We start from the raw sequence: 16,191 nt of genomic DNA, 5'->3' as shown, positions 1-16,191 counted from the left end.
ACCAAAGAGTCGTGGAATCCTGAGGAGACGACGTTATTGATCAGACTTAATTAATTCATTGAATCACGAGTTCCACACACAGTTGTTCTTCCAACATTTAAGTTGTGGATAAACTCTTGGACCATGAGTTATTATTCTATTGTCAGTAAAGTAACGACAGCAGATGGTCGACCAATCACAATCCGTCTGAACGCCCTCGATCTTCTGATGAAACCTCGATCCACACGTTTCATGCAGCGTCACCGTTTAGTCAAAAATGTAATTTCCTCAGATATTTGGGATTTTACGACCAAATTACAGCAAAATTAACATTGTTCCCATCGACCTCAGCTGCACTTTGTGTTTAGTGCTAATTATCAAATGATGCTGGTGCTAATTATCAAACATTAACGTGTCACTGAGAGTGTTTCAACGTGCAGATGTTGGTGTTTAGCCTCAGTTCAGCCGCACTGAGTCACTGGCTCTGACTCTCCATCGTCTCACTGGCGTTTTCTCTGCTCGACTTAAACATGAATAAAGATAAAGAAAGAAATTGAACTTTGCTTGGTCATTTCCTCACAATGGTTGTGTAGTAAAGCAGGAGATCATTAGCAGATCTTTGTGTGTCTGTCAGATTCAACATTTACACCTGCTCCTGCTTCTGAAGCCCCAGATGTGATTGTGTAACATGAAGTGTGTTGATTTTGTGTTTTTAGTCGTCTACTGTCGAACAAGATGATGTCAAAGTTACTTAGAGCAAAGAAAATAGATGTGAGTGTGTGCGTTTCTGTGTAAGTGTGTGTTCACAGGTTACAACAAGTATGATAAGAGATGGAGATATGTCCCAGTATCTGCAGTGGTGAAGGTTGTGGGGGGGTGGGGGGGGTACCTCTCACAAAAGGGCCTTTGTAGAGCCCAAACACACACACACACACAAACACACACACACACAGAGGCCCACATTATTTTTCCTAGAACACACACATTCCTGAACGTGTGCATCAGTCAGCAGAACTTAATCCTCTGTGTGTGTGGGTGTGTGTGTGTGTGTGTTTGTATAGGTACTGTGTGGAGGGGGGGGCTTGTCAGACAGGTACTTACATCCAGTTGAAATGTGAAAAACACCTCAGACCAAGTGAACTGGAATCACACGCGTGTTTGTTTCTGTGAAAATGTGAACGATCAGTATGACCCAGACGTGTTCTCACTGAGCGCTCGGCCCGTAGCGTTCAGGTGGCGTTCAGGTGACGTTCAGGTGGCGTTCAGGTGGCGTTCAGGTGGCGTTCAGGTGGCGTTCAGGTAGCGTTCTGGTGGCGTTCACGTAGCGTTCAGGTGGCGTTCAGGTGGCGTTCAGGTGGGGTTCAGGTGGCGTTCAGGTGGCGTTCAGGGGGCGTTCAGGTGGCGTTCAGGTGGTGTTCAGGTGGCGTTCAGGTGGCGTTCAGGTGGCGTTCAGGTGGCGTTCAGGTGGCGTTCAGGTAGCGTTCAGGTGGCGTTCAGGTGGCGTTCAGGTGGCGTTCAGGTAGCGTTCAGGTGGCGTTCAGGTGGCGTTCAGGTGGCGTTCAGGTGGCGTTCAGGTGGCGTTCACGTAGCGTTCAGGTGGCGTTCAGGTGGCGTTCAGGTGGCGTTCAGGTAGCGTTCAGGTGGCGTTCAGGTGGCGTTCAGGTGGCGTTTAGGTGACGTTCAGGTTGTGTTCAGGTGGCGTTCAGGTTGCGTTCAGGTGGCGTTCAGGTGGCGTTCAGGTGGCGTTCAGGTTGCGTTCAGGTGGCGTTCAGGTAGCGTTCAGGTGGCGTTCAGGTGGCGTTTAGGTGACGTTCAGGTTGTGTTCAGGTGGCGTTCAGGTTGCGTTCAGGTGGCGTTCAGGTGGCGTTCAGGTGACGTTCAGGTTGTGTTCAGGTGGCGTTCAGGTAGCGTTCAGGTGGCGTTCAGGTGGCGTTCAGGTGGCGTTCAGGTAGCGTTCAGGTGGCGTTCAGGTTGCGTTCAGGTGGCGTTCAGGTTGCGTTCAGGTGACGTTCAGGTAGCGTTCAGGTTGCGTTCAGGTGGCGTTCAGGTTGCGTTCAGGTGGCGTTCAGGTAGCGTTCTGGTTGCGTTCAGGTGGCGTTCAGGTTGCGTTCAGGTGGCGTTCAGGTGGCGTTCAGGTGGCGTTCAGGTAGCGTTCAGGTGGCGTTCAGGTGGCGTTCAGGTGACGTTCAGGTAGCGTTCAGGTGGCGTTCAGGTTGCGTTCAGGTTGCGTTCAGGTTGCGTTCAGGTGGGGTTCAGGTGGCGTCCGAACGAAGCTGTTGTGGTTTCAACAAACCTTGGATCAAGTTATTTGGCTGAAGATTCACAGAGAACTGGTTCAAGATGAGCTACTGGTTCAAGATGAGTTACTGGTTCAGATGAGCTGCTGGTTTGATATGAGCTACTGGTTCCTGGATCTGTCTCAGTGGAGGATCTGTGGCTCAGGGTAGAACCACCATCTTGGTTATTTGTGAAAAATTTAAAAACAGGAAACCGACAAACTGCCGTCGTACATGAGCCAGAGTTAACTTTTCTAAATGTTAAATTTAAATAATCACAATTATTGTTGTTTTCATGTCTATAACTCGTCTGAATGTCACTCAGGTTGTTTTCATTCAAACAGAAAAACAACACTTTTCTAATGTAAAAATGTAAAGAAGCTAAAACCGTAAAAACAAACTTCCACAGGATGTGTGAAACCGAGATGAAGAAGAGGAGGAGAACAGAACAGATCATGAATCTTCTTCTTCATTCACACCGAGCGGTTTACTCCAGCCGCTCTGTGGAGAAGCTGGAGAGCGTGGAAGGAGCCTCTCTCTCCATCTCTGTCTGTCTCCGTCTATCTCGGTCGCCCCTCAGGGCTGGGATTGTGTTTGAGCCACTGAGACGACTCAATACAAGGATTGGTGTGTGTGTGTATGTGTGTGTGTGTCTTTGTGTGTGTGTTTTATGAGGAGCCAAAAATCTAAAACACAAGAAACATAATTTTGGTTGTGTGTGCATGCATGTGTGTGTGTGTGTGTGTGTGTGTGTTGTCTTGCCACCTGCTCCAACAACACAAGCGAAGTGGAACGGAATCTTGCCTGAGGCTTCACACACTTACACAAACACACACACACACATACATACATACACACGCACACACTGAGAAGTAGGAAACAGGCGACAATAAATGCAAGGAGGAGGAGGAGGAGTGAGGGTTTGGTGAAGAGGAAAAAATGAGGAGGAGGAGGAGGAGGGATAAAGGGAAGAATAAAACGCACACACATTTTACACACGCTCTAAATGGCACCATGTACAGTATGTTACCTGCATATGTGTGTGTGTGTATGCGTGTGTGTGTGTGTGTGTTTGAAACAGGCTGGGTAGCAGGTGGCATGAATCAAGAGAGGAGTAGGTTGCTGCCCTTCACCACACACAAACACACACACACACACACACACGCTTACCTGTAGGCAGGGTCAGAGGTCAGATGCTGTACAGCTGCTCTGTGCTGAACTCTGTCTGCAACAACACACACACACACACACACACACACACACATTGTTATCATCAGTCCAGATGCTGCCGACATTAATTCGCTCACAGTGACACGGGGTCTCGTGTTCGGTGAGGAAGAGAAAATCTGAAATCTGGTTCAGATTCTGGTTCCTGTAACAATCTGATCCGGATTATTGTCATAATATGTAGAAGGTTTATTCCAGAGGAGGTTCTCTGGGTCAAACTGACCTTGGTTCTGCTGGATTCTGTGGGACCAATGACAGGAAGTAGAAAAACACTAGAAGAAGAACATCCTGCCAGTAGCAGTGAAGCAGTAGTAGGAGTAGAAGTAGTAGTATTTGTTAGTATTCCAGTATCAGTAGTACTCCTATCCCCCCTGGTATCAGAGGTGGCTTCAGGACCAGAGTGCAGTAATTGGCAGCAGATGCTCAGTGACAGTCAGGACTGTCAGAGTCTCCGGAGACACCGACATGACGACAGGACCTTCTGCCAAGAGTACAGTGGCCCCGCCTCCGTCTGATCCTGACTGACAGGTGCCGGCGAGGAAGTGACAGCTACCGGAGAGCGAGGGAGGAACACCACTCCACCCGTCAGGAAGGAAAACAGAATCACGGCAGCTTCTCTTCTTCCTCCATGTTGATCATAACGTGGACTTATTGATCAGAGGCCGTGACCTGCTGCCTCGGTTCCCACTTCCTGTTTGGTGCTGGCTCCCGTTAGCTTGTGTGCTACGTTGTGCTAACAGCGAGGTGTCGGCTCGGGTCCGTCTCTGAAGATGAGGATGTGATCTTCATCCTCTTCTCCATCCTCACCTCCATCGTCCTCCTTTCATCATCATTCTATCATCCTTGTGTCCTCGACCTTCCTCGCGTTCATCTTCATCACCATCAGTGCCCAGAATCCTTCATGCTCAGCCGTTCTCAGCCTTCCTCGATCCAGTGAGGAAGACTCTGATGCACAGGAAGCTCGTCAGTGGACCTTGAGCTTGAATAATTTTGTCGTTCATAAATTTATGATTTATGATTCTTTCAGCCGCATGAATCATTTTCCTTCCTCATCGCTCCTCTTTACGACAACCACCTTCTCACACACAGCGGTGTTCATCTTTATCTCTGTGATCCTCGTCACCTTTATCTTCCTCTTCCTCGTCTTTATCATCTTCATCGTCCTCCTCCAACTCAGGATTTCACACTGCAGACTATAAACACTGCTTTTACCCCTCTGCTACTTTATATGTCTCTGTCTCCCCAACACACACAACACACACAACACAAACCAACTCACTAATACACACCATTACACACAGTAAAAGACACGCACACAGAGACTGGGACGCCCTCTGCCCTCGTCACGCTCTGCCCTGCAGGGTCCAGGGATTTTATGACTGGCAGAAGTGCGTGTGTGTGTGTGTGTGTGTGTGTGTGTGTGTGTGTGTGTGTGTGTGTGCGTGTGTGTGTGTGTGTATGTGTGTGTGCGTGTGTGTGTGTTAACTGCTTCAGCGCTGAGGCAGAAAATGACGTATCGGTCAGCTGAGCTCAGAGTGAGTGTGTGTGTGTGTGTGTGGGGGGGGGCTCTCTTCCCTCCTCACATCCTTCATTCACATCATTTCTTCTCTTTCTTCACTTTTTGCTTCCCTTCTTCCTCCTCCTCTCCTTCTGCCCAGTTTCCCACCTCTACTTCCTTCCTGTATCCTTCCTTCCTTTCTTTACTCTTCCTCCCGTTCTTCCACCCTCATATCTTCTCCTTCCTCTTCTCCTCTTCCTCTCCTCTTCCTCCCTCTGTCTGTCTGGTTGGTATTTAGTATGGCCGCCTCGTTCTTCACCTTGAACCACCTCTGCTTCCTGTGCTCAGACTGTGGAGAGCAGATAAGAGGAGGATGTCGTTCTTTACGACGCGTTTTCTCTCCGTGTCTGTTTGGATGGGAAACACTCGTCACCTCCTCCCTCTCTCTCTATCTCGCTCTCTCATCACCTCGCTGCGTTTATCTCCTCCACATTCCTCATCCTCCTGCTCAACGCTCTTCATCTTCTCCTGCTCCTCCACCTCATCCTCCTCCTCAATGCTCTTCATCTTCTCCTGCTCCTCATCCTCCTGCTCAATGCTCTTCATCTTCTCCTGCTCCTCATCCTCATCCTCCTGCTCAACGCTCTTCATCTTCTCCTGCTCCTCATCCTCATCCTCCTGCTCAATGCTCTTCATCTTCTCCTGCTCCTCATCCTCATCCTCCTGCTCAACGCTCTTCATCTTCTCCTGCTCCTCATCCTCATTCTCAACTCTCTTCATCTTCTCCTGCTCCACATCCTCATGTTCAATGCTCTTCATCTTCTCCTGCTCCTCATCCTCATCCAGCTGCTCAACGCTCTTCATCATCTTAAATTGAGGACATTTACTTATACTTCTCTGAATATTGAAGTACTTGTTGAACCACTGAAGACGACTTGGTCAAGGAGTTAAACTTTGTGTCACATTCATCATCATCATCATCATCATCATCATCATCATCATCATCATCATCATCATGAGTGAGGACTTCTTCCCATCCTTTGAATCAGATTTTTTTTTTCTATAAATGTTTGATGTGAAGCTTCAGTGAGTTCAGATCTTCGTTCAGGGATTTAAGGAGGCTTCAGTCAAGTCCTCAAATGCAGCACTGTGCGTGTCTGTCTGTGTGAGAGTGTGTGTGTGTGTGTGTGTGTGTGTGTGTGTGTGTGTGTGAGTGTGTGAGTGTGTGAGTGAGCAGCTGTTTCTCTCTCTCCCTCTTGCGCTCTAATCCTCTGGCTGACCTCAACTTGTCATCTTTCATTTCATCTTTTCTTTATTTTAATTTCACTTCAATCTGTTTTATTGGTACAAACAAGAGATTTGAACATTGAGAACAATATACTTTAGTACAAATAAGACTCAAATACATGATAATACATCAGAAATCAGGCTCTGACCCCCCCCGCCCCGGTCTCTCTCCCTCTCCCTGGTGGGATTAGTGGTTTGTCCTAATCTCCTGAGGTTAAATTAGAGGATTGAGGTCAGACGTTTCACATCTGCAAGTATTTCTTCCTTTTTTCTTTCGCCTCCCCTCCTTTTTAAACATTTTATTTTTTCCCGGGGATGAAAGTTTCCCTGAAGGTTTGTGTGAATCCTGTTAAAGCCGCTGCAGAAGCTTAGAAACAGAAAATAACAAATCTGTTCTGCGTCGGCGTTTGTCGGACAGCGGCGCTCATCTCCGCTCTTCAGCCGCTTGTCAGAACCCAACGAGCCCGGCTCGGCTTCTTAATGCTGGTTTTCACAAAGACGCCGGTGGAAGGTTGATCTGCTCCGACGCTCTCCGACAGCTCCGAGCAGCTGAAGCACCAACACACCACATCTCCAGTGTCTCTGATCATCAGAATCAATCTGAGAGTTACAGGAAAACAACAGGAAGATGTTCTCACTGCGCTCTTGGAGATGTTTTATGATAATTGTTAGTTTCAGAGAAAACGATGGAAATAAATTTAGAAAACATGACAATAAGTGGACGGCCTGCAAACACACAGCGATGGAGCCATGGAGCTGTGGTCCTCGTTGGACCCGCTGTTCCACTGTGTCACATGTGCATCACCGTGAACTCACACACACACAGAAACACACATACACACACACACACGCTACTGGTTATTTTGACTCGGTTCCACACGCACTGCGCTGCTGATCCAAATCCTCACTACAGCTCTAAATGTGGATTAATCCGCCTCTGGAAGTAGTTCCTGATTCACACAGTCTATTTCTTTCTGTTTGATTATTAAAAACAAGTTATTATAAAGTTCAACTTTAGTGTGAATGAACACGAACGTTATTTTCCTCAATCTGCTTCCTGTTTTACATCACATGACAAGTTTACGTGAATGGTCATGTGACGTGTGTTAGTGTGGATGATTATTATTTCTGAAGCAGAACTAAAATGCTTGAGTTCACAGAGAAAACAACAACGTGTTGAGAGACTTACGCTCATCAACAGAAAATTCAAGGAAAAATAAAAAAAATGACACCAATTTCCACCTTTTTTATCATATATGAAGATAATATGTTTAATGGATATGGAAAATACATATTTTATATCCTAAACTGAGAAGTTTAAACAGTTTTCAAACAACAGACGGTGTCTTCAGGTAGCAGCTTGGTTAGAAGTCAACGTGTTTAATAAGGAGTTTATAAAATATATTAGGTGGTTTGGTTAGAAATGGAAAGTTCACAGCTCTTTCTCTTCTTGTATGAATATAAAGTGATTAGTTATGAGTCATGGACATGAAAAAGATACGTGTCACATGAAACTGAGATGAACAATTTTCAAACAAAATGACTAATTGAGTAGTCGACAAAATTTCTTAAAATGTATCAGTAATGAAAATATTGATTTGTTGTCATAACAAACCATAAAAAAAAGAAATATCATAATATTTGTACAAAATCAAAGCATTTCATTAGGTTAAATAAAAGAGATTCATCAGTAAGTTTATTAGAAAAAGTGAAAATAAAAACTGAATCAGTGGTTTTCTGATTAGTTCTATCATGTGGTTTTTATTAAATCAGTTTTAAAGTCCCCGGTGGCGTCAGAGAAAGTCCACAGCAAACACACAAACACACAAACACACAAACACACAAACATACAAATACACAAACCCACGAATCTCAATGAAATCTGCTTCCAGAATGATCAGAGCAGAAAGAGGCCGAGCAGCTGCTGAGTCCTGATCCACTTTAATCCACAGCCGTCGCTCTGAAGGTTTCTTAATAAGATTTGAAGGTTTCAAGACTCCGCTTTGAGTGAGTGTGTGTGTGTGTGAGTGTGTGTCTTTGTTAGTGTGTGTGTGTTCTTTCGTGGCCTCACCCGCTGTCACTACACTGAAAACAGATAATATGATGGAGAATACGCAATAGGTGACAACAGAGAGATGAATGGCCTGACGACACACCTGGAAGCCGAGCTGGAAAACTCAAACACCACTTAACCTGTCGCTCCCCCCCCCCCCCCCCCCCCCCGCCTGTCAGTAACGCTGACGGCGTGATGGCGAGGGGGGGTCGAGCAGAAAGAGTCTTTCTTTAGGGAGACGAAACATGTTCAGGCAGGCGGTAGAAACACAAACAGAGACACACACTTTACCAGTGTTTGCATTACACTTTGCATAGAGCCTGGGGTCATGCTGTGAAGCTGTGTGTTTCTGTGACAACCCTGTGTGTGTGTGTGTGGGTGTGTGTCTGTGTGTGAACCTCTCCGGACTCATCTCCTTCCCCGTGTCCTCCCTCCCGGTGCCCGTTCGGTTTGCCCGCCGGCTCCTTATGTGAAGTCGCGGGTGGCCGAGCAGCCAATGGAGCATTCCCCACAAACTAATAAATAAACACATGGCGAGTCAGCGTGCTGCTGCCGGGGCTGCTGGGTAGTTTGGTCCGACAGATCCGCCGTGTGCACCGACTGCTGATCGGCACAGCGTGTTCGTTTGTCTGCCTGAAATCACTGAATCCTGTTTGTGTTCGGTCGATGAAACGGGTTCTCCTCCCATCACGTCCTGTATCCAGGAGAAAGACCAACTCCTCTGGTCACATCTTCTACGATGAGACGAGCTGCTCAGGTCATCGGGAAGTGAGAGTTGAGTCAATTGAGCCTTTTGAGGACGATGATGTTTGGGATCCTGTGATGAACCGTTTTAAAGACTGAGTCTTACTCACTCCTCTTGCTGTTAAACTCCCTGAAAGATCTTATTGATTAACATGTTCACAGACGAATGAAGTTTGAGAGAAAGAAAAATCAAACACTTGAGTATCTGGAAGGAAGTGGAGATGTATTTCCCGTGTGACTTTGCTCTTTATGCAGATTTTTTAAAATTCTAAAATAAAACAAACACATTTAAAGTCCAATTTAAGGTGAATCGAAGGACGCATGCAGATTTCTGTTTTACATTATGGTTTTGTCTAAATATGGTTAAATCACTGTTTGCCTTTTGGAGCTACAACAATGGGCGACTTGCAGGAGACAGATCCAGAAGAAGAGATATAATTAAAATGGAGGCGGCACAGGCTGTGACACCCGAGGACTCTGATTTCCCCAGGTCGGTTGAATTTCCTGCGTTCCCGAGATCATCTTTCATTAGTCCTGCTCTCCGGCCTCTTCTCTCCCACGTCTCTCACACTGTGTCCCAGTTTATATCAACGTTATGAAACTGGTCATAAAGGTTAAGTGTCTCTTTAATCATGTGGGTCCCTGTCAAGCTCACAGCTGAGCACGTGCGTGTGGGTTTAATAATAATCATCAGATGGATAATTACATTTTTTAAATTAACATTTTAGTTTGACAAAAGTAACGTTACAGTCAAACAGAAACATAGAACTGTAACAAGCAGAAAATAAAGCATCCATCATATTGTTGTTGTCTTTCATTTCACTTCCTGTTTGTTTCCTCTTCATATCTTAATTCCTGTGTTGTTTAATGACAAAAAAACAACAATAACACATACATTAGTTAGCAGGTAAGGTAACATGCTGGTCAGCCTGTTTATTAGTTAGCAGATTAGCTTGTTGTGCAGTTAGCAGCTCAGCTAGCACGTAACGTGTTTCATTAGCTGTTTAGTATCTTGGTTAACATGTGTTGTGTTCAGTTAGCAGTTTAGCAGCTCGGTTAGCAGGTAGTGTGTTTTGTTAGCGGTTTATTTGGTTGGTTGGCTAGCAGGTAATGGGTTAAGCTAACAACTAAATAGCTTGTTTTGCAGTCATGTCCTTAGTTAGCATTTTAGCCGTTTAGCATTCTACATGTTCGGTTAGCAGGTAATCGATTTAGTTAGCAGTTGATTTGGCTGGTTAGCAGGTAATGTGTTGTGGTAGCAGTTTAATAGCTTGGTTAACATGATTTGTGTTCAGTTAGCAGTTCAGTAGCGTGTGTGTGTGTGTGTGTGTGTGTGTGTGTGTGTGCGTGTATTAGCTTCGCTATGAGTGCTTCCTTAGAGAACTACTGAGTGGGTTTAGTGTAGCAGTACACTGAGGCTAGAATTAGTTAGATTTACGCTGTATGTACGTGTGTGTGTGTACGTGTGTGTGTGTACGTGTGTGTGTGTGTGTGTGTAGAGCTAGAGGAGGGATGCCACACTAAATTGGCAAAATGAGGTGTAAATGTCTTGAGGCAGATGAGCTGCCTTTACTGAGTGCAGCACGGAATATTTCACCAGCAGCTCCAGGAAAGTGTGTGTGCGTGTGTGTGTGTGAGAGTGAGTGCTTGTGTGTGCGCGTGTGTGTGTGTGTACACATGCACACTTGGCAGCCACAGCCAATCATCGTCCATCATTCAGTTTTGGTTCTGACAGCTGGTAGAGGCAGAAAGTCCCTAAACGCCTCAGAGAAACATTTATCTGCCTCCTCTGCCACTCAGGCGGGTGAGTGGGTCATGTGTGTGTCTGTGTGTGTGTCTTGTGTTTTGTGCGTTTGCATTAGAGGCGAAGGGTACAAAGAGTAGTCATCTCATTATTTCTTGTCATCATCTGAATCCTGACTTGATGCTTTTGTATTTTACTGATGCCTCCTAACTTCAGTTTGAGGTCATGAAGAGGCTTCCTTGGTTTGACCTTTGACCTATGCACTTTGCCTTGACCCCTTTTGAATTGTTATTTAGTGATAATTACATTTTTGATATCTTTACATATAAGCACCCTTCGATTGAATAAGAGAGATTATGACATTTGCTTTTGTCATATAATCTTAAAGTTAATACTGGTACTCCTATCTTGTTATGTTATAGCAAGTAAAGAGTATAAAGTAAAGTTAAGAAACAGAAAAACAATCTGCCCACTCTTCTGGATCCATTCCAACAGTAAATGGTTTCCTCCTCATCTGGCCTTCCACCAAGTTCCATGGAAATCAAACAAAGGCTGATAAAACATAAGCTCATTGGCAGAGTGCATCAATCTCTTTGTCTTTATGTCTCATGGTTTCTGTAACACTGAATTTAATTGAGTTCCTGAATTATTTATCGGGAGTTTACAGAGAAACAGATTTTTTGACTAGTGTGTAAAGTTTATAAACAAAATCTCTGAAGTCAGGCTGTTGTCATTCAGGTTAGTTTAATTCTTGAAATGTCACAAACGGCTGCTGGGCACTCGGGGCAGTTGTGTGTGTTGTGCGGTCGGTGTCATGGAGGTATCGGTGATGGTGTCGTGTAGGTATCGGTGATGGTGTCGTGGAGGTATCGGTGATGGTGTCGTGGAGGTATCGGTGATGGTGTCGTGGAGGTATCGGTGATGGAGCTGCTGTTGCATCACTCTGCTCGCTCAGAGAAGAGAGGAAGCCTGGAGAGGGAGAGGAACAGCCGATTTAAATAAGTTAGCAGTGAGCAGCGTGCCTGATTAACTTTGAATGAGCTCTGGTTTCAGGGCGACACACTCGGTCCTCCGCTCTTCCTCCTCTCCCTCGTCATCGTCACTCTCAGGGTTTCAGGAATGTTTGTTCTTCTTTTGTCTGAAGGCTGTGACCCGCGACCTCTGACCTCCAGCCTGTCGATGAGGTGCGATGTTGTGGAGCCGAGGCGCACTGGAGCATTTTCAAATAAGAAAGTCTGGAATGTGAAAAATCTTTTCTGGCTGTGGTTCTGGTTTGATCTCGTACTGGCAGCCAGTGCTGTTGTGTCTGTAATTTATAAAACATGGATTTCTAAATGCTGAGACATCGTGCACCCGGAGTCCACCCGGCTGTTTTTGTCTTTTATTAAAGTTTTATATCTGTTTTGTGTCAGTTTGGCAAAAACAACCAATCTAGTCAGAACGAATTATCAAAAAGTTGTGTCAAACTTTGTCATCAAACTGAGCCGTGTGAAGACGGTTCAATGTGATGGAGCTTGAGTCCAACATACAGACGGGAAATAAAGATGGCCGACGCGTCTCCACTTCCAGGCGCTCTCGAAAAATGAATCCAAAATACCCAAAACACGAACGCTGCCTTAACGAGTCTTTGCAGTAGTGATCGTGGGATAGAACACACACTGGACCAATCACGAGTCAGTCTCAGCTGTCAATCATTATGTCACTTGGAAGCGACCGGGATGCTTTGGCTTCACTTTTGGGAGCCGTCTTGTCGTCCATCTTTATTAACAATTTATGGTTTAAATACTGCACATTTGAAAAGTGAAGAAAATGAAGTCCTTATGATATGTTAGCTGCGAAACCCCAATGTTAGCTGAAACTGCTGATGAGCTTTTTTTTGCATTCTGGGTAATGTAGCCCCCCCCCCCCCCCCCTTGAAACCATCCATTGTGAGTCAGACCGCGTTTCAGGAGTGAAATGTTTAAGTGGTGGTTCCAAATAAGGCAACCACAGTTCATGTTGACTGAAAGCGACGCTGACAGGACCAACGTGTCCCAGACTACTGATCAGACATTATGGATGCAGCCTGGGGGTTGTGTGTGGGTGAGCGGTCATTGTTTGTGTCAGGAGAGGCTGCTCATTGTGTTGTACTGTGACGTTCAGGAAGATCAGAATTAGCAGAAACTAATTTCCTCATTTTTTCCCCATAGAAAACATTGTGTGCCTCGCAGTACAATCACCTGTGCAGCTTGTGGTGAACATGAAACTCTGCTTGTGCAAATGATTAACACGTGTGTTCGAAAATATCTGGCTCTTTCATTTAAAAAGTCAGATGTGGAAGGTCGGACATGAAAGGTTTGGGAAGTTCTTTTTTTAATTGGAGCTGGATTTGAATTCAAAACAGCTTCGGAAGAAACTGAACAAGCTGAAGAGGAGAGTTGGCTCAGTGCTGTTGCATCTGGAACTTCCCTCAAGGCCGACTTGAGAAACCATTTTAATCACGAGTTTATTAAGATGTGTCATGTTCTAATGTTTAAAGTTTTGACTTGTTGTCCTCTTTGATAATCACTCGTCAGTAAGAACTTCTAAACTCTAAAGTAAACTGAGAATTGATCAGTGTCACTCTGAGTAAACTCAGTCGCACTTTGAGCAAACGGCACCATCGATTTGTCGAGTCTGATGGGAGTGTGTGTCTGTGTGTGTGTGTGTGTGTGTCTCTGTGTGTGTGTGTTACATCGTGAGCGTCCTGTTTCCTTGGCGTCACCTCTTCTCTGTCCTTTTTCTCTTCCTGTCTTCTACGTCACCAGCAGCTCGGCCGGCGCTCCGGTGGAGAGTCTCTGCTCCGCCCGGTGACCACTCCAGTTACGAGGCTAATATTTGCCTGGAGGAAGGACAGTCCTCGTGGCTGAGAGCACGGGTCATGAAGTCGTAACACCGGAGCTCAGCAGCACGGTCTGGACGTGTTCTGGACGATGTTATATGATAATTAAGTTATTTTCGTGCAGAGCCAAATATGGATACTGAGGTCAGACGTTGTGTTGTTTTCCTGAGGTTTCAGGGGTTTAAGAGGTAAACTGGAGAAAAGTTAACAACTACACAAAATGGTGAATATTTTATAAGATCACTGCAGTATTTTTAGACCTTACTTATTTCAATTAGATATCCAGGCCAAGAAAATATAAACAGTCAGCGTTTCCTCGGGAGAAAGTGTGGAGAAGGTTTTGAAATTTTGAAAGGGCATTTGAAACTTTATGGTGAAACATGAGATGTAGAAAAGATATAATTCAACATTTAACAGGAAAATAAAATAAAAACAGGCCAGTAAACCTTTAGAGATGTCCTTTCCGGGGGTTATTACCTAATAACCACCGGGAAATACCCAGAACACAGACACACACTCAAGACCTTAAGTTTAACACATGTCACAGTTTAATCTTTACAAACACTCTATGGAAAAACAGTAACAAACTCAAACAACAAAAACATATTTTACAAAAAATACAAGTTTATTTAGCATCATATGCCACGTGTCTGTGCTGCTGACGCCGTCGTCCACCAACTTTATTGATCATGAGTTGAAATCCATCACAATCTGGCTGAGCATGAAGTTCCAGAGGGAAACTCTGTAATTAATCGATTTAATTATTGATTTGACCCGAATACCTTTGAAATACTGGGGGAGTGACAGGCAGTTATGATTTTGTGTGTTGATTTGTAGTTTGTGCGAGGCTCCCTGCAGTGTCGTCACGGACAGACGGATGTGACTCGTGTCAGTGTTGCCAGGTTGATTGTAGGTGTGTGTGTGTGAGTGTGTGTGTGTGTGTGTGTGTTGTGACAGATGGTGTTCGTCCTGACCCACGTCACTCTCATGAAACACGTCCCTGTAAGGTCAGAGTAACAGAAGCGATTCTGAAAGTTAGATGTTATTTACCATCTCAGTGTCGGTCACGTCTCTAACCTCCGTGTTTCCCATGATGCCTTTCACCACAGAAACTATTCTCTTACAGTTTATATAAAACAACAACTGATCTATTGGAGTAAATGGCAGGTTCATTAAAACTAAAAATAATCAGTAGTTACAGACTCAACTATTACTTTTGAAAAATAAAATCAGAAGCTCTAAGTAACAGTAGTGATTTCAAAATGGCAGCCGAAGAAAATAGTTTTTTTTTTAAATTTGTGTTTCCAGAGGAATCGAACCTGCAACCTGCTGCTGCTATCGATCCGTGATCACCGAGGAACAACTGGGTTAACATGTAAACCAGGACAAACACTCTGGACCCGAGTTTCTGGGTTACTGAGCACACATCACTCACACGCACACACACACAGACACACACGCAGGACTCACACACTTCATGAGCGACACGTGTTTGGGATGCTCGAGGGGAATCTGAATATTGATTGGCCTGGAACAGTTATCCATCCTTGATGAGGGTGTGTGTGTGTGTGTGTGTGTGTGTGGGCGTTTGGATGAGGAGATAGCACATCATCGACAGACTAATGGAGGGGAGGGAAATGTGTGTGTGTTACAGTTGTTGGTCGATAATCTTGTTTCCAACCCACACTCACACACTCACAGCGAGCAGCAGGTCAGAGCTGGTGTGTCTGAACAGAGATCTGATTGAATGATTGAACCGTGGATGTTGTTGATCGAGCGGCTTGTGTGGGATTGTGCATGAGTGAGTGAGTGAGTGTGTGTGTGTGAAGCCATCACAGACAAATGATCATTCTTCAGCCCTTTTGTTGTCCGGCTACACAAACCTTTTCTTTCCAAGCACAGAAAATCATATTTCACTCAGAACACAACAGCAAAGCTCGACTTTAAAATCCACTTCTTCTCTAAATGCAGCTCACACGTTTTCAGCGTGATTCAGCAAAGCACTGAACGAGTTCACAGGAGACGTGGAGCTGTGGCTTCGCTGCAGCCCCTCTGTTCAGCCTCTGTCTCAAACTCTTGGTTTTAGCTCCAGTCTCCACTCTGCTCTGATTGATCAGCAGGTTTATGAAATGTTGGCCTTTCACTTACACAGGAGCACGTTCACCTCAAACTGCTCCGACATGTTTAATGGATTTAGAACGGTGTCAACGTGAGGCTGCTCTCGTTGGGATGAGATTAACGAGGCGGCGAAGAAAGAAGTTGTAACGTTTGCGTTCCACTGTTTGTGCTGACACTGAGGTTTGGTTCAGGCTGAACGCAGCCCCGGCTTTGCTCGGGGGCACGTCAGATTATCTGCTAGACGTTTATAATCCAAATGACATTATGATAATGTAGAGGTATCGCCCCGGCGACTGACGAGGCGTTTCAGGAGCTTCACTGCTCAGGAGAGACGCTCGATTTACCACTTAAGGGAAAAAAATATGTATAACACTAGAGGAAAGAAAAATCCAATATGTCTTTGAT

This window comes from Platichthys flesus, chromosome 8 (genome assembly GCF_949316205.1).
Source record: "Platichthys flesus chromosome 8, fPlaFle2.1, whole genome shotgun sequence".
NCBI lineage: Eukaryota > Metazoa > Chordata > Actinopteri > Pleuronectiformes > Pleuronectidae > Platichthys > Platichthys flesus.
Note: the sequence above shows the minus strand (reverse complement) of the source record.